The 27,945-nt window shown below is 32.7% G+C and overlaps 1 pseudogene; it reads left to right on the forward strand.

The window, feature by feature from the left end:
• The window catches only part of LOC143641289 (ephrin type-A receptor 6-like), a 208,329-nt pseudogene that overhangs the window by 61,070 nt on the left and 119,314 nt on the right, over positions 1-27,945 (forward strand).

The raw sequence follows: 27,945 nt of genomic DNA on the forward strand, positions 1-27,945 counted from the left end.
TTCCAGGGTAGGGGAAGGAAGAAGAGTGAGTTTAGGATTTGGACCAAAGGCCCTTTTTGCAATCCAATGAATTTATATTAAAGTGTAAATCGGAATGTCAGCACACATGAAGAGTCAGTTATAACAAGTCACTTGGGGAAATAGATATCAATAAGGATGTTAGGAGATCAGGCAAAGTACAAAATGAGGATAAGATCAGGGATAATTTCAACAGGGGGTAGTTGAACACACTATTTTTGAAAGAATCAAGTGTATACTCACAATAAGATTGAAATTTGACAACAATAGGCAATGCAGATGTAGGTGATTTTAGTAATCCATGCTCTTTTTATAATGAGGCTATGGGAGAAGAATAAGATAAGTGTGAGTTTTGCATTTTGTGTCCAGAACATGATGTGATGAAAGGAATACATGGAGCAGGTGACATGCGTATTTCTTCCACCATTTCTGGGAGCATGTTTTGAAACCCTATCATTTAGAGTTTGGGGATAAAAATAGGTGTTCCCTGGGTTTATGTATATAGAGATGATGCATGAATAGACCATATGGTGAATAAAAACATATAACAGGTTACTATTAAAATAATGGATTTAATTGTTATTTTAAAAAATACATGAAATCTGGTATTCACATACAAACATTCAATCCAAGTAGTTATACATGTAGTGGTAATATTAGGGTTACTAGTTATAACAAACTGTGTTTGAGTTTTGCTTTGAAAATGATGATGGAATTCAAAAGTTATGTGATATAAAAGAAATCTCATGAAAAAACAAGTAAAGCAACATGGAGAAATGCATGGGATCTGATTCAGGGAGTGAATGAAAGTGAATCATATGAATATCAATTTGTGAATTGTGGATGAAATGATACATCCTATGATGGATATATACTGAAGAAATAGGAATATAACAATTTTGAATAAAAATTTAATTAAAAATACACATCATGTCCCATATGAATATACTTTCATTGATGTTAAACTGGGTCTCTTACTGTAGAAATATTAGGGTAGTTACTCAATATTCACTGAAGTTCATTTTGAGTATTCCGAAATGAATATGTATGTCAAAAAATGGATAATTCTGAAAAAATCTCCTGAAAAGTTGATTATAAATCCACACAGATGGACATGAAAGAATCAAGGTAGTATAAGTATATGACACACATAGTTCATGTTTGCAAATTCATACTAAATATATATATATATATATATATATATATATATATATATATATATATATATATTTAATACATTAAAATGTAATAGTATGTATGCCAATCAAAATTCATAAGGGGATACATATCCTTCACATATGTACCCAAAATATTCACTTTCCTCTACATTGTTTCATGCCTAACTTGTTGAAGTATAAAGCTCACCACAGCTTGAAATTTCAGTTACCTCAGTGTATTGGGGGGCAGTGATCTCTTCATGAAATTCGTATTTACCAAAGTGAGAGAACTCTCAAAAATATAACTGTGATGGCAGTAAGATTATATATAGGCATATAAAAATATACATTGCGACCCAGGCGACAGAGACAGGAAGTCAGGAAGTTACATATTTGTTGATTTTGAAAATTCTTGGAGAAGTAAAATGAGAAAAATGTGTCACAGGTTTTATAATATGTATCTCTGATGAAGCAAAAGGCAAGGCCAAGTATACACCATGCCTCCTATCAAATGCCTGTACTTCTATTCCTTTAGGATTATTTTTATTGATGTTAGGGTAAGTAATCAGAGCCTAGAAAGTGATGGGTTAGTGTCAGAGATTCAATATTTCAAATGGCAAAATGGAAAATGAGTCTAATACATATGGGAACACATGGCACATAAAAATCTTCCTCTGTCATCCACCACAATGCCTGGACATTACTATCACCCTAAAGAAGACACAATGAGAGGAGAAGAGGAAAAAAATCTGTGAATAAATATCTGGAATTGGAAATTCTGAGGAGCTCACAAACCTGGGTGTGGCAGAAGAGATCTCAAAAGTTGAGGACAGGGTAAACATTCCACAAACATGGAACCCTGCTGGCCTAATGACTTCTTGACTGTCTGCCTCTGACATTCGTCCACTAGAAATATAGCTTTGTATTTTAGATTCCTTTGTAGTGAGATTATGAAAGCTTGGTCTGAATCGATGTGAAGAGGAGGAGATGGGTTCTTATTTTCCAATAGGAACAGGAGGCAGCAGAGCTGAATCCTCTCTATGCAGGTTACTGTGGCCATTGTGGTATGAATGTCTCCCTGGGTGCATTGTGAAGCCGTTGGCTCACTGCCCAGTTTTAATGGCATATCTTACAGCTTCCCTGGAAAATTGATGTTTGTTTTTGAAATACAAAAAGGTCAACCGGGACACAGTGCTGGAGGGAGATCTGCCACATGGTGTGAGTCAGGGTCTGAAGGCAAAAACACAAACTGGGCTGCTACCCCATATATCTTTCCCACTTGAGCATAGCAACTTGTTTCTGAGCATCGCACCAAATCCTCTCCCCACAACAACATGCCTTTATATTTTCGGGTCTCCTGGCTACACTTTGTCAATCACATGTCATTTGGAAGCCAATGACAGAAGCCCAGAGGCCCACCACAGATTTTGGACCACACACCTGCACTCCATTGCTCCAGGTCCAGTTCCCTGCTGGCTCCTACTCACTGGCCTCTCTGTTCTTCACCACGGTCATGAATTCCACTCAGTCTAAAATGGCACTCGCTGGTTCAGTCATGATGAGCAATAGGAGATCTAAAGGTTCTCCAGGAATTTCTGGTCTTGGGATTCTCAAAAACTTCATGGTATTGGCCTAGCAATATTTCAAGAATGAAGAAGTTGACACTGTGGGTTTTACATCATTCAGGAGCCATTGAGTGTTGAGGAATCTCCTTTTAGTAAAAGCTCTGGAGATCGCATGCAGGCAAGGTTCCCAAGGAGTGACAAAAGGTCACAGGAATCCAGGCCCATTGGGGTCTAAAATATGAGGTTCCTGTGAGTTTTGGCTCTCAACTGTAGCTGAGAAGGCTTTCACAGCAAAATCATGTGAAATCCTGGCTGAGATTCCCAGTGCTGTGGAGAAAGCCACCCTCGGCCTACATCTCAATTTCCAAATGCTCCTCTAATGCCTGGCCTTCTAAAACCCCAACACAATTCATGGCAATAGTTCTCTGAGATCAGTTCCAGAACTCAGTCTCTAATGGCATCACACCAGAGTTCAAGCTGAGGTGGACCCAGTCATCTTTTCCAACCACCACACAAAAGACCACTATTCTAACAAAAACACTCCCACATGGCCCTCATCTTCTTCCATACAGACATTCATCATAACATTCTGGCTGAGGGTTTCTATAGGGTGAGAAGTCTTAGATGGTGTGCAAAGAAAGCTCTCATGCCCATCATATGCCAAATGTCCTGGTGGCCTGGACACCCTTCCTGAGAAACAGGATAGATAAAATGGGCCTGTAGTTAATACTGCTCTGCTTGTCAAATTAGAGGCCTCCTGCCTGCCAGGGGTAGATTCTTTATGTGTACTGGACTCATGAAAAAACCCAAACACTGTGTGCTAGTTACTGGAGGGCTTGCAACAACTCATTTGACCCAGAGGATTCCTGTTCTGACTTCATAGGGGTCAGGAGCCTGACCAGAGGAAGGCAAGAGACTTCATCCAGTAGTACACTTCTTTTTCATTCTTTTAGATTGGTATGGACACATGGGATTTTTCTTGAGTTTCCTGGGGTGCTGAGACTGTAATTCACAGCCACACACAGGGCCAAGAGTCTGATTCAGACACAGCTTTTACAAAGCACTTTACTTCAAAGGCACAGATTAGGCCTCTTCATTTCCATTTGAAACTGTTTTCTTGAGGAGTCCCAAAGGAGTGCCCTAAGGCAAACACCTCTCTCACATTCAGGAGAACAGAACAATAAGGAAGAAAGAAGCCTGGAGAAAAACTTTTCTTTAATTGAACACTGTGGCATTGACAGCTCCTGATCATGCAACTTGGGTTACTATCTATCAGTTTGGGATACTCTGGGTTTTCATATAAAAATTCATAGAAGAAATCTCATGCCTCTGAAGAAAAGTAGCAAAACTAATCCAGGTCTCCATAACTTGATTCTATGAAAAAAGAGCCAAAGAATATATATTTAACTTTGAGAAATAGAATCTGGGAATAATCCATGTATTACATACAGACACTTTGATGGTTAGTAGGTGAAATATGGTTAGTGGTGGATCTGTAGTTCTGAATAAGCACAAATACACTAGAAGAAATAGGCATCCTACTGTTGGAATAGTTGAAACAATTTTTTTTCTTTAATACTGGATCAAATTATTCCTTTGAGATCCCTTCTAGCTGTACTTTGAAACTTGGAGACTATGGAATTACTAAAATAAAGTTATTGCATTTCTGAGCAGTCATTTGTACATTTTATATAAATGGAAAAATTTTGAATAGGCTGTACTTTTCTTTTGCCAGTATCTAAGAAGCTTGCTATATATTTGTGAACACACCAAATGTAATTCAAGAAGTTTGCATAAAATGAAAACCATTTATCACTAGAAGACATTCTTCATATGCGGTATCTGTTTCTACATGGTTTAAACATATTCTCTTGCGGATGAAAAAATAAAGCACTTTAGGTAATTGTCTTTGCATTTACATAGCACCTTCACTTAAGACACCTGGGTGTGTCCTACTACTGATATCAATGTCTTGTTTTACTTTATCTGATCTTAGTGTATATTATAATCCATGGTTATCTTTAGTAGCTTTGAATTTCAGGATTGATTAATACAGGATGATCTTTAATTTTGCCAATTTCTGTTAAGGCAATTTTTCTTCATATTTTATTCAATTATTAATTCAAAAAGCATGTCTTATTTTTTCAAATTAATGTGTGTTTTAAATCCAGGCTTAATTTGTGCCGCAGTCTGGCTGGGCACAAAATCACGAGCCACTCAAACAGGAACAAACTTTATTTTGAAACTCCTGCCAATGCCCTGTATGCTTCCCTTGAAATATGCTGACCTCCACACGCAGCGTTCTCCTGGGCCCACACCAACAGCAAATCCCTTCTCTGGAATTTCCTCCTACCGCACTTCCCCAACCAATGGGAACTCTCCAGGAGTCCCAAAGCAGGCTAAGGTGGACAGCAGGAGTCTAATATCCATTTGAATGCACATCTTAACATAATCATATCATCTCAATGGCTTCCTGGCATCACCTTTCAACCAAAAATGCCATGCATCATTACTACTTGGCTATGGCTCTTAGCATCTCCCCCCTTCTGTTTAATTAAGCAACAAGCAATGTGGCTTAGGGACCGTGTCTGTGTCTGTTAGGTTGTCCAATTCAACATACGGTACTTTCCCATCATCGGATGAGCTGACCTCTAGGCGTCAGCCTCCTGTCTTAGGTTGGTACCACTGCAATTGGATCATACCCATCACTGACTACCGGTCCAGCTTATAGCCATACTTGTGGATAGGCCTATGCACCAGTGTGTGGGGGGTGAGATTCTTTGCCTCACCTCTGTTGGCCCCCAAATCCTTGGTGCCAGGTATCCTCAATGACTGCACAGCCAAAGCATCTTGCCAAAAGCATAAACCATCTTGACATTCTTTCCCAATCATAAGGAATATTGAAATATTCCGTAAAATAATCGATGGAAAGATCAAGTCTGTGGAAGAGCTTCTGGAAGCTGAAGTTCTCAAAGTTGCTAATAAGGAGAAAACTGTTCAGGATTTGAAACAGGAAATAGAGACTCTAAAAGAAGAAATAGGAAATATCCAGCTGGAAAAGGCTCCCACTCCTGATACAGTATGTTTGTGTGTTGTTTTGTCTTGAAATGTTGTATTGTCTTTGTGACGAAAATATGGAAGAGGTGTTAAGTAAATTGTTGAAAAAAGGAGGCACCCCAATGGAACCAAGAATAGTTAGGGCATGTGTTGATAAAAGCCCAGAAACTCTAGTCAGAAAAAAAGAAAGTTCAGAAGAAGAAGGATTATCAGGAAAAAAGTTGCAGCAAAAGGCTATTACTGAATACTTTTTATTATAGGATGGGAGCAAATCTGCTCGTCCCTGTTCGTCACCCCTCAGTTATTTTGCTGTAGCCTGACTGCGGCAAATTTGTTGGGGTTATGGGAGTAGGAGGGAAGTTGTTTTCTTGTTGTTATCTATATAATTTTACTTTGAACCTTTCAAGATATGGCTAGATAGACCACCAACTCTTACCAATTTCACCAGTCCCAGGTGAAGGATAGAAGTGGCATAGGTTTATTCTTGGAATAGTTCTTCATTCACATCACAAAATGTCTGATATGAAGGAAGTCTCCTTTTAAAATATTAAATACTAAAATTCACACAAATGTTCATGAGCTTGGTAAATAGTAAATCTCTTTTGGAACTTTTGAGATCCCAGTGTCATTGACCTTTGCTTTTCTTTACAAATAGCCTCTGCTAGAATCTCAATCCAAGATTGTATTCAGTCCAAATTTCTCCCTTCTGGCATGCCAAGCAGATTACCACTTCTCAACTCGATTTTCCAAATCTGAACATCATATCTTATTAATATGATTGATGGGAGATTCACCCTTCTTTGAAAGCAGTTTTGATTATAAATAACAGAAATGAAAGAAAACCTGTTATATTTGTTCCTACCAAAATTCAAATACTTAATGAGACATCTTTGGAAGCTTTATGTGGTTGTTTTATTTTAAGGAGCCATTTCTATGTTCATTCACACAAACTTGTTGGTGGGAGAGATTTGTTCAACCCCCACTTTCTAACTGGCACCTTTCCCACTCATGTCTTTGCAAGAAGGAAAACAAACAAACAAACAAAACACTTGTGTTGTTGTTGTTGTTGTTGTTTTGTTTCTTCCTCTATAGAATTGGAAGCTATATGTTACTTTCTAAATTATTTTATGTTTATATAAATGTATGAATGTCTCTCTTAAGAAGGCATATCTTCCCTGAGAATTACAAATGATGTTTTGAGCTCTTATTATCTCTGTCAATTAAATTTATCTGAGACTTATTAAAATAAGAAATCTGTTATAGATAATACATTTTAAATATTAATTCCTAAAAATGTTATGTAGTGAAAAATAGGACCACATTATTAACATTGCTTATTATATGCAATCTATTTATTTATATGCAATCTATTTCAAAGGAATTTTTCAATATTTTTCCAATTTTAGATTTTTCTTTTTAAATTTTTCTACTTATGAACTGGCTTTTAAAAAAGAAAACAATGATTAAGAAATATTTTAGGTAACATTACAAAATGATGGATGAATTATTAGTTTATTTTTCCTACAAATTAAACTTGAACAGATGTGTAATGCAGGTGTAGATCATCAACACTTTATGATATGCCTGATTTTAGTTTTCTTCTAATGCCTGATTGCTTACGAGTTAGTCATGTGTGGTGTTAGAAATTTTTGAAATACTGCTTAATCAGTTGTTAATTAAGAATAAATCATCACATTTTAGAGAGATGGTAAAATACCCTTTTCTGATGAAATGGCAATTGCTCTTTTTCTTTGCTTTTGTTGTACAAAATTGAGCTCCGAGATTTGGATGATTAGAGATTACCAGCCACAATTATGATGTTCTGTTTTAACATTGCCCTCTTTGTGAGATAGTATGAACTTGTTGATGCTTTTTAAAAGCATAAGTGCTTCTTTGATGTTTATATTATGAATATCGCTCATGATTGATATTTGGAAATTAGTTCAAGGAAGGCTTTACATGAATGTAACATAATTGCATTTCTTTGTGTCAATTGATTTTATCACTATATTTAATGGTTTGTTGCATACTTTGCAGGATAATGAATTTCATTTCCTTGCATTATCCTATAAATAACCTTAAACTTTTAAATTAGGATAATCATAGTTGCTTTCTTAACCTTGCAAACATGTACTGCTCCATGAATTTAAGAATTGGAATATATATCTAACTCAAACTACATCAAATATGACATATCCATATGTATGCATTCAAACTGTTTACTCAGAAAGACATACTTCATACCTCTTAGATAATGGTTTCTTCTACTTGTGTTCACTATTAACCTTTTGTCTCCATATTGCTAGAGATGCCTTTTTATAGCTCCATGAATTTTTATCAATTCATTTAAATGGATATACTTAACAATGATTTTTTAAATAAAGCAAAAACTTGAGCTTATATATGACATTCATTGACAGTTGCTCTAGAGATGTATACAGTTTTCACTGATAGTTATGTTTGAGAAGTTTTTTTAGTTTTTATTTTCTTTATTGGCCTTGGTAAATATACTGAAACTTTGAAACATGCACATACACTTAAAAATTTTTTTTGAAGATTACCTGAGAATATACAAAACACTCACCTGCAAAACTTGACAAAACATTAACCTAAATCAAGCAGGCACAATTGAAATTGAGTATTTGGCAATTAAAGTACATATATTTTTTATATTACATCATGACCTTATGACCCTTCATAATCATTTAACTTGTTATGTAGTAACCGGAGCTCAGACTTTCCAGAATATAATGTTCCTATCAGTCCAAAGAAATGAAACCACTTGGTAAAACTGACAGATTTTAAGTCAAGGAGATTTTTCTTTTTATGTCATACATTATTTGGATGGGTAACTAATAATCACCAAGGATGTTAGTATTGATATAATAAATAGAAGCATATATTCTTGCTACTTGTTGTTGCCATGGGAAACACCCTATGATTATTGTTTTAGTTTTTAAATTTCAATTATTTTATTTATACATGTAATAATAAAATATCTCTATAGTAATAAAATTGAAATTAAAATAATAAATCCATTCCTTATATATTAAGTAAATATATATTGAGGTTCACTGTAGGCAATTTAGTCTGTCCTTTAATTTATTTTTTCCATTTTTAAAATTAGACTTAGAATGTCCCCTTCTTTCTGATAAATTTTGAAAACCTAGCATGCTGATTTTTTCCTAAAACTTCAAGTTTTCCATATTGTTATGAATTTTTTGAATCATTTGTTGTTTTTCTTTTTTTTTGAAGTAAAGCATGGTCCTTTTTGTTTTTACTTAATGACTAACTAGCTAACTGAGGCTGCAACATAAAATAATACTGGTGTTTTTCCAAATGATTAGAGATACCCTTTTATATAATCTAAATATTTGAGCCTCTATACTATTCTACTATGCTCCATGACCTATTTGTCTCTTTCTTCATTACTATAATGATTTTCTTTCATGGGAAGTATTTTAAGACAATTTTGTTTTATATTATATTCTAATAACTCTTACATGAACGCACACACCAAATAACAGTTTTTATTGCACAATTATCATAATATACTGACCTCTTTACCTACCTTATTCATATGAACACAAATTTTTAAAAAGTCACTATACATACATATGTACATGTATATATGTATATGTATATATATATATATATATATATATATATATATATATTAGAAAAATAAATTTATCACACTAACCATTAAATTAATAAATATTGAATATACATATGACAAATAATAATTTTGAAGAAATGTCAAGAAAATAATTTCCTACGCCTCAGTATATAAAGACAAACATTTTATAGTTAACAAAATGCTTAACTATGATAATATAATAATCTATATATTAAAAATTAAAAGATTAAATTTATTGAGTTTTATGGTAGAATGTGAAAATCAGAATTTTCAGGGCATCTTAAGTTCATTTAATAGGGCTATAGTTAATTCCTCAAAGACGGTGGGATTGGAGACCATGAGTTTTAGGGCTAGGTTTAATGGTAAACTTTACATCAAATTCAGAAACATTTATCCAAGATGTCCATTCCCACTCTGTTAGGGGGGAAATAGTTATTAAAATCTAGCATATTTTTGAGTTCTATTCCAGAAATAAGTGTCTTTCCTGACAGGCAGGTCTGCCTGGGCATATCAGGACTAACCCTGACCATTTAGCAAATAGTACCATATTAATACAAATTTATTACTGTTACGTCTTGGAATTCAATTGTAAAACTAAAGCAATAATAAACTACTGTCCAATTGAAATTAATTTAATGCCTTTCAAAATATCAAAGTAAGGGACTCTAATCCTCATCTGATATTTTGACTGCTTTATTTGGTATGCATATTTCCTGGGAAATCAAATTTTATTTTTGCATTGCTAATCCATTTCATTTCAAGCTGTGTTTTGATTTTTCAAACCAGCAAACTTTCACATAGCTATCTAAATTTCTCATTTAGATGAATAACTATAAAATAAATCCTAATTCGAATATTCCTGAGCAAATCTTATTTTAGAATGCATCAAAATAGGAAGCAGTATTCCTGAAAGATTTAACTGCTGTGTTTTAGGAAAGGAAAGATTGTGCTGTGCACACCTTGGGGCAGGTCAGCCGGTAAAAAACCTCTTGGCTTTGCTGAAAGTTAGTGAAACAGATACTGCTTCACCTTCTTTATTTATGTCAAATATAATATTGCCAATTTATTATTCATATATTCTTTTGGGAAGAGACCGTTCACATCTTTTATACCTTCCAAACATTTGCCAAATGAGAATATTCTAGTGATTTCTATGCATTTTAATTCATCTATGTGAAGCCTGAAAACATCTAGAACAAGGGAATTGAACTCACCCAGTTAATCAAAATTGATTGTTGAGGGCTTCCAGATTCTTTCTACTAACCTCTCACTCCTTGTGAAGGGATTTTATTGTCAGTAGTTAATATTTTATGGGAATGCTGTCAGCTTCTTACAGAGCCCAAAGGAGTTATATATTTTTTCTGAAATAATCATAATTCCAATCAGTATGTTTAATGTCAGCACCTGTAGGATTCCTTTGATTTTTTAAGGAGAAAAAACATAAAGAATTCCAGACTCATCAAATAAGAATAACTGTGAATGCTTCAGGAAATTCCTATTTCTCTGGGTGAATGCTTGGGGACCAGAGGGACAGATATGCAATGGATGCCTCTCAGTAGTTTACAGGTTAACCTGTTTTTTTCTTTGCCTGTTGAACTGTGCCAGGAAAGAGAATTTCATGTGATAGATTTGCACACAAACACAAGTAATTTAAACTAAGGCAGAATGACACACGCACACGTGCACAATTATTGTGGATAATGGTGTTCAGAAAATTATCCCACTAATTATAATATCTCTGCAAAATACTATACATGTCTCAAAATACAAGACCACAAAAGAGTCTTGGAATATGTTCTTTGTTACAGGCTTACATCAACTGGAATCTCATCAGTTTGTTTTGCTAAGTACCACTTCTTTTTTATTCTTTTTGCTGAGAACTGTGAAAAGAAGCATGAAAATGACCTGTAAAGGCAAAGGGGCATTTGGGTTGATAATTAATCTTTACAAATGACAAGCAACTGATTTAATAGTAAAAAATTATTCAGTTAACTAATATGACTGGCCTTTTAGCAAAATTGAATGAATCATCCAGTTTTGGCTTCAAACAAACTCAAGCACTAAGCATATAGCAAATGTTTGATCTATTGTTGATTTTGCTATGAGAAATGTATGCTGGACCCTATTCAGCTTTGAAGATCTTAACAAATGTTTTCTTCTAAAAAGCATATGAACTCTTCACTTATCCGAAACTTCCTCCATCATCAGGTGTTTTTGTGTCAATCACTTGTCTATGTTTTATTAGAATCAGGTTTAAAGAGAAGTTCTGTAATTGGTATTTGTTTCGCAGATAGAATATTGAAAATTTAAGATCTCACTATGAAGTTGAGATATGGTCAGGGGGGGTTATTAAATTTGACTTTCTAATGTAGGAACTTTGCAGTAGCCATTATCTCTATTTATGCAGAGAATCTTTTATTTCTTGCACAATAAAGGCCTTATTCATTATAAGATAAATGTTTGGCAGAGCAACTTTATTTTTCTATTTTTCTATGTAAAAATTCTTGATACTTAACATCATAGGATAGCATGTTCTATATTGATTCTTTTGAAACAAATTATCTATTTCCTTAGAAAGGCATTACAGGCCATGAAGATAAAGTTGAAAAAAAAAAGATAAAATTTTAAAGTAGTTATTTCAAATATCCGGGAATAGTCTGCTTCTTTGATGAATTTAACAACTGTCCTAAGCCAAAGTCAACACCATAATTAAGATTTTAGAAAATGAATTATAACTTGGTTATGAAAAGTCAAAGACATTGTAAAAAAAAAACCCAAAACTTTACTTCCACATTTAACATTCTGACAAAGTAAATAGACATGACATGATTAAGAAGGGACATCTTCATATTCATGGACATTTAAGTCATACACTAAATAAAACTTGAAATGATCAGCTGAAAAAAACTTTAAATTAATGAGAAAATTTAGTTGGGAGGTATATACAAAATATCGTAAGATGGAACAATTAAAACAGCAGTTTTAATACAAAAAAAAAATGGCCAGATCAGTATACTAAAACTTCCAAATTATGTTTGGGCTAGAGCTTGAACCCAGGACCACATATCTATAAACTGTTTTATTATTAAAATATATTGCATATTATGAAATATTTTAGATTATTCCAAGTGATAATATGATTTTAATATTGAAAATCATTAGTATAAATAACTGCATTGGTGGATTTTTCTGACATTAAATAATTGTGAAGTAAATTCTACTTAAATATATCATATTTTAATACACTGTTGGTTTAGTTTAGTTAATAAAAATTTAGGATTTTAAAATTATATTCATAAACCAAATAGAAATATATTTTTTCTTTCTGCTATTGCCTACAATGATTTAGTTCTGTACATGGTGTAGATTAAAAGGTAGAAAATCCCCCATCTTTTAAAAAAGAAAAAAACTTCTAATACACAGTTTACTTAAATGTAGGCATAACCTATTAAAACATGTTAGTAAAACACATCTAAAAGTTCTTGAGAATTTTTTTAAAAATTTGGGGTGGGTGGAGTTCTGATTACCATTTCAAATTCTTATATGATTAAAATTTTATTTTCATACTCTATTTCTTGTAATCTACTTATATATTATTTTTTAAAGTTTTAGCTAGAATTTTAAACATAATAATGCATTGTTGCTAGTTTTATTCTTTAACAAAATATACTTTTTGCAACATCTACAGATATTTTTTGTTTTCCTTTCTATATTTTTTCATCTCCTCATCTCTTTGTCTTCAAATTTATGACAGGAATGTGTCTTCTCAAAGCTTATGGGTTTGTTATTAATTTTTTTCTGTTTATTAACTTCATGTCCACCTCCTTCTTGCTTTAAAAAATCTGTTTGCTTTTGTAATATTTTCCACCTCTATACTGTTTAGTATATTTATAATATTTGCTTTATATTCATTTTCCTTTTGCTGCATTAATGTTGCTTCTTCTGTCATATGATTTTATATTCATTGCCTTTCATTTTTAAAATGTTTGCCTTTCTTCCTACATTTTGTTCATGAAGATTCACCCTTGACTAGAAATGCCTGCTTTCTGGAGGTCCAGAATCCTGGGGCTAATTTTATTTCTTACTCAGAACTTCAAATGGAGTGGGTATCCTATGGAAGGAAAGCCTCAAGGACTGCAAACCTGCCTCAACCACTCTCTGCACATGCTCCCTTATATACTTTATAATATACATTAATATTTTCATAAATATTAACCTTCTTGGAAAGATAAATAACTATCATAGGAAGATAAATAATATAGTACAATTGTCAAAATCAACTAGAAGCTTCATTGATATGTCCAAAGAACATAACATGTTCTTTTTTTGAATATTTTCTTTCCACTTTTAAAATAATATTACTTCCATATCATTTTATTAGGCTTAGGTAAGCATCGCCATTGCATTTCAATTCCAAAGTCCTGTGTGTCCTACCTATGAAATAGACTAATAAAGATGAGCAAAAACTCTAACTTGTTGATTCCTACCAAATATAGATGACCCTCGAACATTTATTGAAGAATCATGAATTGAATTAACTTATCGCTCTTAAAAAATTTACCCATTCCCAGTTCCAGATTCCATTAAAATAAAGAAATAATTAACACGTGGTGAGAAAAAAATATTCTTTATTCCATATATTCCCTCCTTATTAGAGTTTTGTGTTCTTATTCAACCCTAATCTCATATGTGTTATTTTCAAATAATGCATTTGGCTTATTATAAACTACTACAGGAAAAGAGATTCTTTTCCTTATAGGGAAAAGAGATTATGATATTATATTGATGACTTCAATACTTCTTTATATCTAAAAGAGAACCATGAAGATAAAAGATAATTAAAATACCCATTAGTGATTTTTTCACTTGTCCTGCAATTGTTGATTATAACAATGCTGACTTGTTTCTAGGGCATTTTTTTTTGTCATAGATTAATGAAGTTTACCTAATTTTGAAGATATTGAAAGACAATATTTAAATGGAGTAAGAGGAATTAAGTTGCACTTAATTGACAAAAAATTAATTCAAGAAGTTTACAAAGTACCCAATAGGTGTGAGTCATACATGAAGAAATTCTTGAAATCCCAACCACACTGGAATAAGAATCCGTATCTATATCAACATAGAATCTTGGTGCTTTAGAATGTTGTCTCTTGGGTATTAATCTTTGATTAAAGATTCCTAATAAGAAAAGCATTAACTTCTATCAACATTTAGCACTTTATTAAATAATAGATTTTCCAATTTATGATGATCTTTCTTTATTATATAACTTTATAGCAGTTTGATACGATGAGTATTTTTCCCACAAAGTGTTCCGAAACAAAGAACTCTCAGTATAAATTTTCTTTTTATTGTAATCACTGAAACTTGGTATAGAAAACTGGGAGTATTTTAAGGTTAGAAATAAACAAGTTTGCTCATAAATGTATTTATCTGAAAAATATTTATTCCACCCCTGCCATATACCAGATAATGTTTTGAGTGCTGACTTATTTTCAGTGAAATAACAGAAAATGTCTGGCTATTATAAGCATCAGAGTATTAGAAAAAGAAGATAGCCACTCAAAAATTATACCCTGAATTATTTAATTTGAATATTGATACTAGTAAAAATGATAAAGCAGAGAGCACTATAAAAACATATGAATGGAGTGTGGGAGAAATTTACTAGCTGTACTCAGGCAGGAGACGTCCTCTTCAAAAAAGTACACATTAAACCTGTGTCTGAAGGATGAGGGAGGGTAGCCAGAGTTAGGGGGAAAGCAAACAGAAGAAGAAGTTTTTAATTCTCCCACTCTCCTTGTCTATACCCCTAACTACACCCCTAACTGATTCTCAGTAAGAGTCAGATCTAAGGGAGGCTCTTAGCTTTTCTTCCTGGCTCCAGGTTTTCCTTGCCAATCATGAGTCCAAGTAAAATGGGAAGATGTGACCAAATGGCATTTAATGTAGTCTACAAAGAATTAATGAATGAAAGCCCTAGGATCTCTTTTGTATTGGTGGATGTCAATTATCATCCTGCCAGGAGATGTTACTGTTTTCTGGGTAAAGCATTTGCTGAGTAAATGAGGTTAAGAACATACATTCATAATCTGTAGCCTTCCCACTCATACTGACTGACTGTCTCAGCATAAAGGCCAATGATTAAAAGGATATGGAAATTTACAGCTTCCAAGCAAGAGAAGGCCCCTTGCAATAATTTACAGCACCATGGAATATGCTTTGCCTTCTTGTTAAACCCTTATATTTAGAAATAATACCTTCTCCAGTCTATTACTTCTGAAGGGTAAATTAATTTAATAATTATAAAACAAAAGTAATATAGAGAATAAAATATTTGCAAGTTTTATTATTATGATTGGCATAGGTTATTTTTAGTCATTCAAGCAAACACTTTGCAATCAAGTATAGCATAAATAAGCTGTACCCTCGTGTTGTATTATATTCTTACTCAGGGTACAACTGAGTTTGTGATTATGCATTTAAATAAAATGTAGACAATAGCCTTGGCATTATCTTGTGTACAATCTGGTTAAACTATTTCTAAAAGCTTCATTGGAAAAAGAGAGTGACCCCTTTAAATTAATGAAATGCAGGACAGCAACATTCTATAATACTGATGGATTATATATATCCAAGTCCTTGCTTATCAATGTGTTAAATGCTTGCTTCATTTCAGAGGATTGATTTCTAAAAGTTACTGTACTATCTTTACCATAGGTGTTATTAATAATGATATTTCAAGCACATTAATAAATATAGCCAAATATCATGTGCAAAATATTCATTGAACAGAAGAAGAAAACAATTATTAAGGAGCTAAGTATTTTGTTGTTGTTGTTCTAATGTTGTTCTAATGACAGTAGAATTCACTGTGATGATATTTCTATCTACAAGTTCAAATAGTACAAGAACGTTAAAGAAGCTATGGATGTCATTATCCCTCTCAATTTAAAACTGAATACATATTTTATTTATTACTCTTAAACTGTCATGTTATTTGCTCAATAATTTGCATTTGATATTTCTGAGATTTTACCTGAAATATCTACTGAAGCTTTTACTTTAAGCATTTAAGATATTGTAACATTTAGCAAAATGTGATCAATATCATTGATCAGAATTAATTGTTTACTAGGACTTTCAATTCTAAGTATGTTAGGTAGATTTTTAAACTAAGATACATATAACAAACAGAAAAAATTTATTTGTAAAATATTTGAACTTTAATAACACATGCTTCTCTGACAGATTTTTTTCATTATCCACCCATTTATGCATCTACTCATGTATTTATTAACCACTACTGTGTGACAAAATATTTATTAACTGCTTATTGGGTGATAAGTTGTGAGGATAAATAAAATAGGTAATGATAAGCATTAATGCTTAATAATATACATCTTGTATCATGATCTTCTTTAACTATTTTATGTATAATAATACATATGATCCATCAATACCTGTAAAAGGGCTGGGCATGGTGGGGCATACCTATAATCTCAGCAGCTTGGGAGGCTGAGGCAAGAGGATCATGAGTTCAAAGCCAGCCTCGGAAACTTAGTGAGGACCTGAGCAACTCAGTGAGGCCCTGCCTCTAAATAAAATACAAAAAAGGACTGGGGATGTGGCTCAGTGGTTAAGTACTCCTGATTTCAATCCCTAGTACTAAACAAACAAACAAACAAACAAAAACTGTATAAGATGGGTATCATAATTAACCCCATTTGTGCTGAGAAAACTCAAGGAAAGACACATGAAAGAACTTTTCCATACCAATATTAATTAAAGTGAGTAAGATTCAGATCAACTAGTTGAAAAATTATACAATTAATATATTGAAAAATTCTGAGTAAGAATGCTCTTAATTCATTAAGTTCTTGTTTCTCTAAGATGAACAAATCTCCATTTTTTTAAATCTGAAGTATAACATAAGCTTTTAAATTAATCTGGTAGTAAATATGAACACATAAGTAGATGATTAGAATTCACCATAATAACATCTATTATAATTAAATTCTAGAAGTATAGCAGGGTGCAAAAAAGAAACTGGGTATCCTTCAGAGAATACGATCTCATACAACAGAGATTCTCTCTGCCAAAAATGACAGTCATCCAATTACCAACCAAATCCTAAAACACTAAAAATAAAGTAATGGAAACCTAAATCATTTTACAGATATCTTATTACAGGGATACATATCTTAGTTTTAGATATTCTGCCAGGATTTTTCTTACTCTTTGATGCTGGATCAGTAAAAAATGAATATATACTAATATTCAAAATTGAATTATTAATCCTTTGAGATTGGCTATTTCACATACTCATATATTTGTCACTGTGGCTTCATAATTTAGTATATTTTAGTTATGATATTATATAATATTTTTAACAGATAAAACTCTTGCTACAACTATGTGAGGAAATTGAATATGTTACCAATCTATCTTGTTTTTCAAGAGCATCATTACTTGTAGAGATCACCCATGAGTTGAATTGGTTTGGTAATTACTCATTGAATTCCACTTAAGGCTGAATGAAGTTTTGGTTGTTGTTTAATGCTACAGTACACTGTGCTATGTAAAATGTTCATTAATTCTTCTTTCAAGGAAAATAAAGAAAACTTAAAAAGTATTGTCTAAAAAGGCAGAAAACAGTGATTACACACAGAAATAAAAGATGGGAATGGGGATCCATTTATCTAGTAAATTTAGGCAACTAGTTATTCTAATATCCTCACATTCAAAAGGGGAACTATAATTTTGTATATTTTTTTTCAAATTTAATACTCAATTGTGCAAATATAGATACGCACTTCTATGATGTAACAAATGAGAAGCTGATGAAACTTGAATTACATGTCTTTTAGAAATTTACGTTTATTAAATAAGAAAGTCATTTTTTTCTAAATTCAAGGATTAAATAAAATTCTACCTATTTTAAAATTTAGTTAAATTTGTATATGGTCATAAGAGTTATCACTCACTAAACCTTTCCAATTTTGATTAAGGCATGTAATTACACAATTATGACAAACCCTTAGTCCAACTAGAACTATTTGTAAAATTTCTTTGAAAAAAAAAAACCACTAATTTTAAACAAAACTACATTAGCCTGGATAAACTACTATAAGACAACTAAGCTACTTTGTTCAGAGAAGTATTAAAGCTAAGCCATATATATACCTCATAAGTGGAAGAAATATTTTACCTGTGGTTAGAATCCAGTTTAATCTCTGGAAGAGAGAAAAAATAATTCACCAACATTCTCCTTCAGATGCATTGGGATCAGTATTTCTTTAAAAATAAGGAATTACAGGTACTTGTCATTGGGAAATATGATTCTATAGGGACACACATATGTGATTGCAGCACTGACCAGATAAAGCAATCTTCCTAAGAAATTTCCTGACCTCTGCTGCAGGGTATATATTAAATCTCAGCCATTGCATTTGAAGTCATAGATTAAACATTCACAATGAAACCAGACACAATACTGTGTATTAGTTCTCCCTGTGCCTAGAAAATTTTGTTCTTAGATAACCCTTTGGCTAAGAAAATCTTATTCTTCAAATATTTATAAATTTTCACTTTGTCTGCCCACCTACCATAACCCACCCCATTTCTGGAATCCTGTTTTATTTTTTACTTAACTATTTTTCTATAGTATATGTCAAGATGTTGCTAGATTAAGCAAATAAAAGTAGAGTATATCCACTTAAATTTGAGTGTCAGATAAATAATAGATAAAATACATATTATATACATATACTTATAAATTTGATATATTTTCATATATTAATTTACACATATATGCAATATTAGGACAACTTTATAGTAAAAAATTATTCTATTTGCCTATCTGAAATTTAATTTTTAAATAAATTTGGTAGTTTTATATTTTAACTGGCAGCGATAACTTACCACCTCCTTAAATAGGATAGAATTAACTTATTGTGGTTATTTTTAATTTTTTATCTTCAGTGAGAACAAGGATCTCTGACTTTTTTCATTACTTATCTATTACCTAAGACAGTGCTGGGTTTGAAGTAGTTACTCAATAAATACTTAGAGAATAAAATTATTTTTATAAAGAGGATTTTTATGTTTTTCCCAAATATAACTGCAATGAATGAAATGTGTACACACATAGCTAATTCAATTTTTAATCATTAATTAGTAAATCATATTTATCTTTACTTAATTATTTAGTATAAAATGTATTCATTCATTGAATAACATATTTGTTTGATTGTACCTGAGTTGATAAGTGAATGGTACATTCTAAGCATCAGCAGCTCTTGTTAGAAGACATAAAAACTCATTTCAGAGTCAATAATTTATTTTTTTAACAAATGCTGGGAAGGCACATACTTGTAGATTATTGTAATATTAAATTATTAAAGTCTTTCATTTAGATATATTTCATTAATTAATTGTAGTAAACAATTGATCTGCTAAGTCAGGGTGCAACTGTTGTGACTCTGTGTTCAGTTAATTGGGCTATTTGCTGAGTAGGATTGAGCAATGAAATTACTTTTTACTACTTAGTATCTATAGGGAATTATTCAGGTTAATTTATGGTGACTGGCTTCAACATTAGACTCCTAATAAAATGTAAAGTTTTTAAACATCTCAAATGTAATTTTAAATAACCTAAGATATGATTCCTCTCAGTGTTTGGGCTGCATTTACAATATGTGTGTACAATCAGTGATCAATGTTTGTGCGTTTATATATGAAAAGTAAGTCACAGATGTTGGGGAACATTAATTTACAATTGATATAAGCATTAATCAATTTTCCTTGTTTGACTGGGATTCCCATTATAAAAAGTTACATGTTAGCAATCATCCTTTCCGTTTATCTACAGTCTCTTTTTCAACAAAATCGAATGGATTCAGGCATTGAGTAAATGTAACTCAGACCTCTTTTAAATCTAGTAAAAATAACATAAATATCTATTCAGCACTTAAAACATCTTTGCAAAAATATAATACATTTTGTCTAGCAACTTAAATAGATAAAGAAAAAAACCCAAAAGCAATCAATAATTTTTTTTGTCCAAACAAAAATTGCAACCCTTACATTTCAGTAGTTCTCCTTAAGCATTATTTTAGTCAGCTTTCTTGAAACTGTGACCAAAAGATGTGATAAGAACAATTAGAGGAGGAAAAATTTATTTGGGTGTACCGGGTTTAAGAGTTCTCGGTCCTTAGACTGCCAGCTTCATTGCCCAGGCTCAATATGTGGCAGAATGTCATGATAGAAGAGTGTTTTGGAGGAAAGCAGGTCAGGACATGGACACCAAGAGGAAGAGAAAGAGAGATCCCCTCACCAAGGACAAAATATAAATCTAAGGCACACTCTTATTGACTTGCCTTCTCCAGCCACACACTACCTGCCTACAGTTACCACCCAGTTAATCCCTATCAGTGGATTTGTGTACTGATTAGGTTAAAACTCTCATAACCTCATAATCTCTCCTCTGAACTTCTTGCATTGTCTCCCAAGCTTTGGGGGAACACTTCATATCTAAACCAAAGCTAGCACTCAATGGGCCAAATTACTGAATTTCATACATTTTTGAAGTTGTAACAAAATATTTCAGAGGGCTGGGGTTGTGGCTCAGTGGTAGAGTGTTCACCTCACAAAATATTCCTAGCTGAAAAAGGAAAGACCGAATGCTAATACAAATTTTTCCATCAATTTTCTCACCCACTCCAATTAAAATTTCCTTTCTATTTGCTTTAGAAGAGTCCAATTCAGCTCAAATGTAAAACTTTTACTATCCTAGAAAGTGAATGGATTTCTGGCCTGCCTTAAAACATATTTTCTCCACTGAGAGAGAAAATAAGTGAAATTCATCCTGAAAGGTTACAATTTGTATATCAATGCTCAATTATCAAGTCATTCAGGCATGCTGAATCATTCAACCAAAATGCTGAGGAAAGTCCTCCACACAAGCATCACTGAGAATGTATGTGAGAAATCAAATGTCCAAATATAATGACTATGAAGGGAGATGTATTTAAGTTTGTGCTTATCACTGATTCCCTAATTTTTTCCTCCCAAATGTCAAAAGTAAAGCAGACTTATCATTATTCAATAGAGTGATGTGGGAGGAACCAGGCTGGAAGTAACCTCATGCTGAGATGGAAGACATGAGGGTGAGACCTTGGGAAATAAATCAATGAGAATAATCACAACTTCTATCAGGTACCCAGGTTGAATGCAGTGCTCTCATAGTCATAAGTCAGCTGGGTCATGTTGGTGCTACTTCCTTAACACTGCATTTTGTTGAAAACTCCACTGATAATATTTTATTCAATATATCTATGTTTTCACTAGGCAGTGATGTAGCTTAGACTGTAGTTAGAATAGCTTTGAATTTCTCTATCTTCCACTCCTAATACAAGATCTGAGAGTTGGTAGGTACCAAAGGAATGCATTTAGTAAGTAAATATGAGATGTGAAACTCTGGGGGACAAGTCACCCCCTTTGTTTTCCTAAACTCATGAGAATCTTCTTGAGTCAGCTTTTGTTCCTATTCCCTACTTTGTCCTCTGTGTTTCAGTTCTTCTTGACAGTATTTAAAACTGCATATTCTGAGTTTGATGTAAAATAATTGATTTCTTAGCTGCGTTTTAATCAAAGATCATTCAGGTTAATATGTTTGTGGGATTTAATCATCCAGTACTACAAAAATTAATTCTCAGCTCATCCATCTAGTCTCTTCATTCACCCTGCTATCCATCCACCCTCCATCCCTTCATCTACACATCGATCTATCCATTCTATACTCATGCAGACAGCAGTACTTGGCTTCCATTACTATGTACAGAGCATGGTAGAAAGTACTCCAGAAGATGCAAAGATGAAAGAAAAAAAATTCTGTTTCTGCAAAGAACTTTGTTTTGTGGCCTCAACTGATCTGTGTTCACAAAGGCAACATTATTATAGAAATGTTAAGACAATCAATCAGTGTTTCCACTCTTTTTTTAAGGTCAAGAACACTTTAATATGATTATGACAGTTAAAATTTTTCTCACAATGATATATTTTGCATATGTACATTTTTGCATTTTTTCCACAAGGTTTATAGAAAAACACAATGGTGGAAGGATAAGAAAGATCCTCTAATATTGGTCTAACAAACAGATAGTATAAAGATTGAAAAAGGACAATTGAAAAGTAAGGTGTCTGCCCATCACTACTAATTTTTTGGGTTTTTTTTTTGATGAAATTTATAAATTCACCTTGATATATCTCTTCTTGCTGTACCTTACTGTTTCTTGAATAGCACTTGCTACTTTTCCCTGCCAGTCCATTTCCTGGGTTATTCTCCAGATATTCTGATCATCTAAATGTGTTTGTCTTTTCCAGTCCTTCACAAATGCTGAATAATGTCAACATCAACTTCATTTCTCTGAATCCTCCAACACTCCCACCACCCCAAAATAATGAGTTGTTGAAAATGCAAGAGCATCTTTCTCCCTTTCAAGTTCAATTTACTTACACAAAATTATTTATTTTATGGTAAATCACTGAGAACAAATATATGTTCATGTGTTCAAATTAGAATAAGCTAATTTTGATATGTCACTTAAGTAATTGGCCCAAATGCACCATTAATTACAAAGATTTAAAAATAAGACCCAAACTTTCTATTCTTAAATATATACATTTCTAACAAATTTCACCAAAATAGCTTAGTTATTTTTCTTATAGAATATACTTGATCTTGAGATATCCATGTTCAGCACAAATACATACTAATTAAGATAGTAGTATGGAGAAATAGTGTTAACTATTAGTGTCATGTGTGACAGTAATATAAAATTAATTGATACATGAGTTACACAATTATACTGCAGGTTATTGCTTGAAGGCCTAAATGGTGATCCCCAGCTTCCATTAGGTGACAGTTTTAATATTTGCCAGTTATGCTAATTTTATCTGTAGCAGCTGCGGGATCCTTCCTGCTTAGAAGAAGGATTTAAAAAAACATAAGAAAACATGAACCCCTACAAAGAATTCAGAAAAAATATAACAAGAGTATATAAATTTTATTGCATGAGTTTATTTAACGGATATATCCATTTCACATTTTCTCCCTGTTTATATGCCTGAAAAGTTAAATGCTTTCAATTACAATTAACAATGAACCTATACAAGTGTTTCCAAGTAGTTTTAAACTTGAATTTAATGCCACATATAATCATCCTAATAAATACCAAATTAAAGCAGTGTAAATTAAATCAGTGCATATAAATAGTTGTAATATTTTTACTTTTCCTGTTACAAACATTTCAATTCAATTTGCCTTTGCATTTAAGTCATTCTAGTTTCTCAAAAGGTAAATTTATATAGAGGATTCTTTTCCCAACTACAAACACTTTTTAGGCAGGTATTTCATAGTGTATGTATAGGATTTGTTCCATTGTATTGTGTCTCTGGAAGAAAAAAAACAAATTATTCATTCTTTTGATTTTTTATCAGATATTCAACACATATCTAGTATTAAAACATGTTCATAAAAATTTTTCACTCTGATAAAATAATTTGGATAATAATTTATCAACTGAGATATGGTCTCTCATTTTTATAAACTCTTAAAATAATAGATATCACAGCCCTGTGTTGTCTCATGTAAAGAAATAGCCAGAATCTTTGTACTAGAAACCTTTGATAATTAGTCCAAAAAATTCATTGCATAAAACAGAACAAGTCATACTAACATCCCATTCTTTCCCCCATGATTTTCACAAAACTTTCGTTCTTTCCTCTTTATTCTACTAATTCTTGAATTTTACTTTTGCCTCCTTCACTCATCTGCTGAGTCTGTTCTGTGTTTAATCTGATTGTTTTCCAAAGTAAATCAATTTCACTATTCTTCTTCCAATTCTGCATATCCTATCATTCTCATTACTAGCAGAAACAAAGCAAGATAGACAAACAGCTAGCTCTTAGACAAGTAGGCCAGGAGAGGATGAGGCATCAGCAAACACTGAATAGTGAAATGATGATATTTTGTCTGGAGGAAATATTACCTTATAAAAATATTGGCCATCCTAATTTCTCAAGAGGGTGAGGCAGGAGCATCTAGCGTTCAAAGTCAGCATCAGCAATGGAGGGGCACTAAGCAACTCAGTGAGTCCCTGTCTCTAAATAAAACACACACACATACACACACACACACACACACACATACACACACACACACACACACACACACACACACACACACACACACAATAGGTCCTGGGGATGTGGCTCAGAGTTTGAGTGCCTCTGAGTTTAATCCCTGGTATACCTGCCCCCCTCCCCCAAAAAATATTGGCCAAGAGTTTATAGTTGTAAAATCCTCTATATTTTACATATACTTTTTTATTCAGTTGATACAATGCCTAATGAAGAGAAAACAAGGTAATTTAAAGGCATAGAACATGTACATAAAGGAACAAGCATCTAAACATGGATCCTACTGACTTCTTAAGATCCATGCCAAGCTACATGAATCAATGATACTGACCTTCTTCAAGCAATGATATCAATGATAATATATTTGGTGTTAGAATAATTTCCTCTAGGATAGACAATAGTTAGTGACACCCAAAACCCTATAAAAGTAGAAAAAGTTAGAAGAAGAAATAAATACTTTGATAGGAGTCTGAAGACAAGGGTAATGATGTTGTTCAAATCTTGGGAGAGAATTGTTAGAGTTTACTGAATGCTACCTTAGAAATATTAATTTAACCACAAAAACAAATGTTATTACTGAACCAGAATTGAGTTATTTAAGAACATTGCATAATTCTCAGTTTCAAAAATATTTTAAACAAGAGCTGTTACAAAGTTTTACCCTGATATGCTTCTACCCCAATTCCACTTACCCTACAGTCAAAATAATCAAATAAATCCTTCAATTCTCTTCCACTCTACCACCGTTTTTAAAACATACTTTAACTTCTTATTAAAATGTTCTTCTGTTTTTCAAAAACCATTTTTATAGATTACCTTTTTCACATTTTACTCTAATCTTATATCTATTAACTCCATTATGAGATTTCTCTGTAAAACATCTATTATATATCCTTGGTTTTATATCCTAAGTGTAAGATCTATTTCCATGTTTATTTTCTAGAAAAAAGGAAAGAAAGAAAGAAATATAATAAGTAAGCCAGAATATTCCCTCCAGCCTCAAGTCAATCTTATTCACCTGTATGTTCTTTTTTATTTTGGAAATATCATTCTACAGTTCCTCTCTCATCTGCACCTCCTCAGGCTACTATAAATAGGGTTTTTCTTTTGCTTCACCGTAGTTATTTGAAGGTTTCCTAGTTTTCTCCTTTCCAAACGTGCATCATCAGTTGGTTCCAATCCTCCTTGCTCCATCTGTGAAATTGCAGACTGAACCACGCAAACAGAACTCATGATGTTTCCTACTTGTTTGTTCCTTTCACTTCCTGGCTCATTTATTGGTTCATCCACTCAGAAAAACACTGACACCACAAAAACTTGCTTTTCTGTTATGTTTTCCTACAGGTCCATATTGTGCCACCAGTTTTACTTCTGAAATGACCACTTTGTTTTCTCCTCTCCTATTTTAACTACCTTGGTTTAGACCCTTCCCTGGAGAGGTATTGAAATACCTTCTTAAGGAGGTTATTGTCATGAAGAGTTTCTTTTAGATTTATTTTCCAAACTGCTCACCAAGTTATTTTATAACATAGCCAGATGCTTCTTTAAAACACTGTTTTTAAATACTCAGTCTTTCTTTTCTATTGATGAAATAAAATCCAATCTAGTTAAGCATACCAAGCACTGTACTTTATAACTAGGACACCATTGTCTTGCCACATCTCAGAGCTTTGTCAAGCTCACTACACACATAAGTCTGGACCCCTACCTGGAGAGAGTGTGTAGTCTGTATTTCTGTAACTTTGTTTCAACTATTTCTTCTTCATGAAATATCTCTGATTTTTCCTAGTCTTTTCCCAGGGGTAGATTTTACCTCTTGTGCCATTCCCGTCTAGGCATGAGAAATCCAGCTTCATCCTTCCTGTCCAAGCCATTTGTATTTCATTCTGCCTTTCTTTACCCTTGAAAGTAACAATGTGTACCCTCCTCTCAACACCCTAACCTTTTATAAATACTTCTATTAAAATGGCCATTTATGTATCTTTTTCTACCACTATTTATTGAATCCTTTTTATGTCCTAGGTGATGGAAATGTAATAGTGATACTTCTACTCTATTGGCTTGCTTCTGGAATCTCATATTGCTACTTTTATTTGATGTTCATTCTCATTGCTAAATTGTTCTTGTCTAAGGGTTATTAGGGTTAGTGTGAACTTAGGGAAGGATTTGACTCTAAGAAGCTATACAAATGTTATTTAAATGGTAATATAGAATTTCTCTGTCACTGTTTTACTTTACAATATGTTTGATGAGTCTTTCCCTTTAATATTCGTAATACATTTGGAATTACTTTCTCATCATGCCTGAAAATACATATTCAGTCCATTTTCTGTATTGTTGATGAGAATTCTGTGAGAAAAAGTAGGCTCACAACTAATGGACTGTATTTCAGACGCACTTTAATTTTCATGGCATTAGACTCTTTCTGTGATTTTGATTCTGCTCAAGAATTTTGTGATCACAGAGTGATTCAACTGAATGCATTGTCAAAATAGTCATCAAAATTATTTAAACTTAACAAAACAGTACAATCTTTTGAAACTCACAAAAAGACAGTTTGGAAGAGAGGAAAAGGGTATTTTTGTGAAAGACTATATTGCCATCCACTTGCCTTGATTTAAATAGTATTGGTTTTGTTTGCCAGTTATTCATTATTTGTTCTGTTTATTTAACAAATGTGCATGTATGTGAGAATAAAATTGCACCATTATTATAAGTCAATTTCAAAGTCAGATTTTGATTATAAACTAGAATTTTGCAAAGGGATTAGTTCTTAAGGAAATGATAAATAAGCTGGAGATAGGGGATGTTTAAGAAATGTATAGTAATCTTTCTAATTACCCTATCACCAAAAGCTACTATTTCTTATAAAAATAATGTGAAGAAGAAAGCTGATTAGAATAGAATAGCATATAGGAGTGGAAAAGACCATCACTGTATTAGTGTAAGGATGGGACTTCAGTGCTTGTCAAGCTACCCATACCATCAAAGTGACCATTGGCCAGGATTTCCAGGGTAGAAAGACAAGGAACTGAAGTGAGGTACCAAGGGGGGAGCAGGAAAAGTATTAGGATTTCTTAAGCAGTGGTTGGAAATTGAAATTATGAATGTATTCTCAGCTAGCCAAAGTTAATGTACTTTCAAGAACTGAGGAGATAAAGCTAATTTTTTATCTTGTAATAAGTATTAATAATATCCTTTCGTTTTGCAACCTCACAATTTGAATGCCACAGACTATGATGATTCATATGTAATGTTTTATAATTTTCAAAATACAACCAGAAAGTACATATTATTATTC

Source organism: Callospermophilus lateralis, unplaced genomic scaffold (genome assembly GCF_048772815.1).
Source record: "Callospermophilus lateralis isolate mCalLat2 unplaced genomic scaffold, mCalLat2.hap1 Scaffold_94, whole genome shotgun sequence".
NCBI lineage: Eukaryota > Metazoa > Chordata > Mammalia > Rodentia > Sciuridae > Callospermophilus > Callospermophilus lateralis.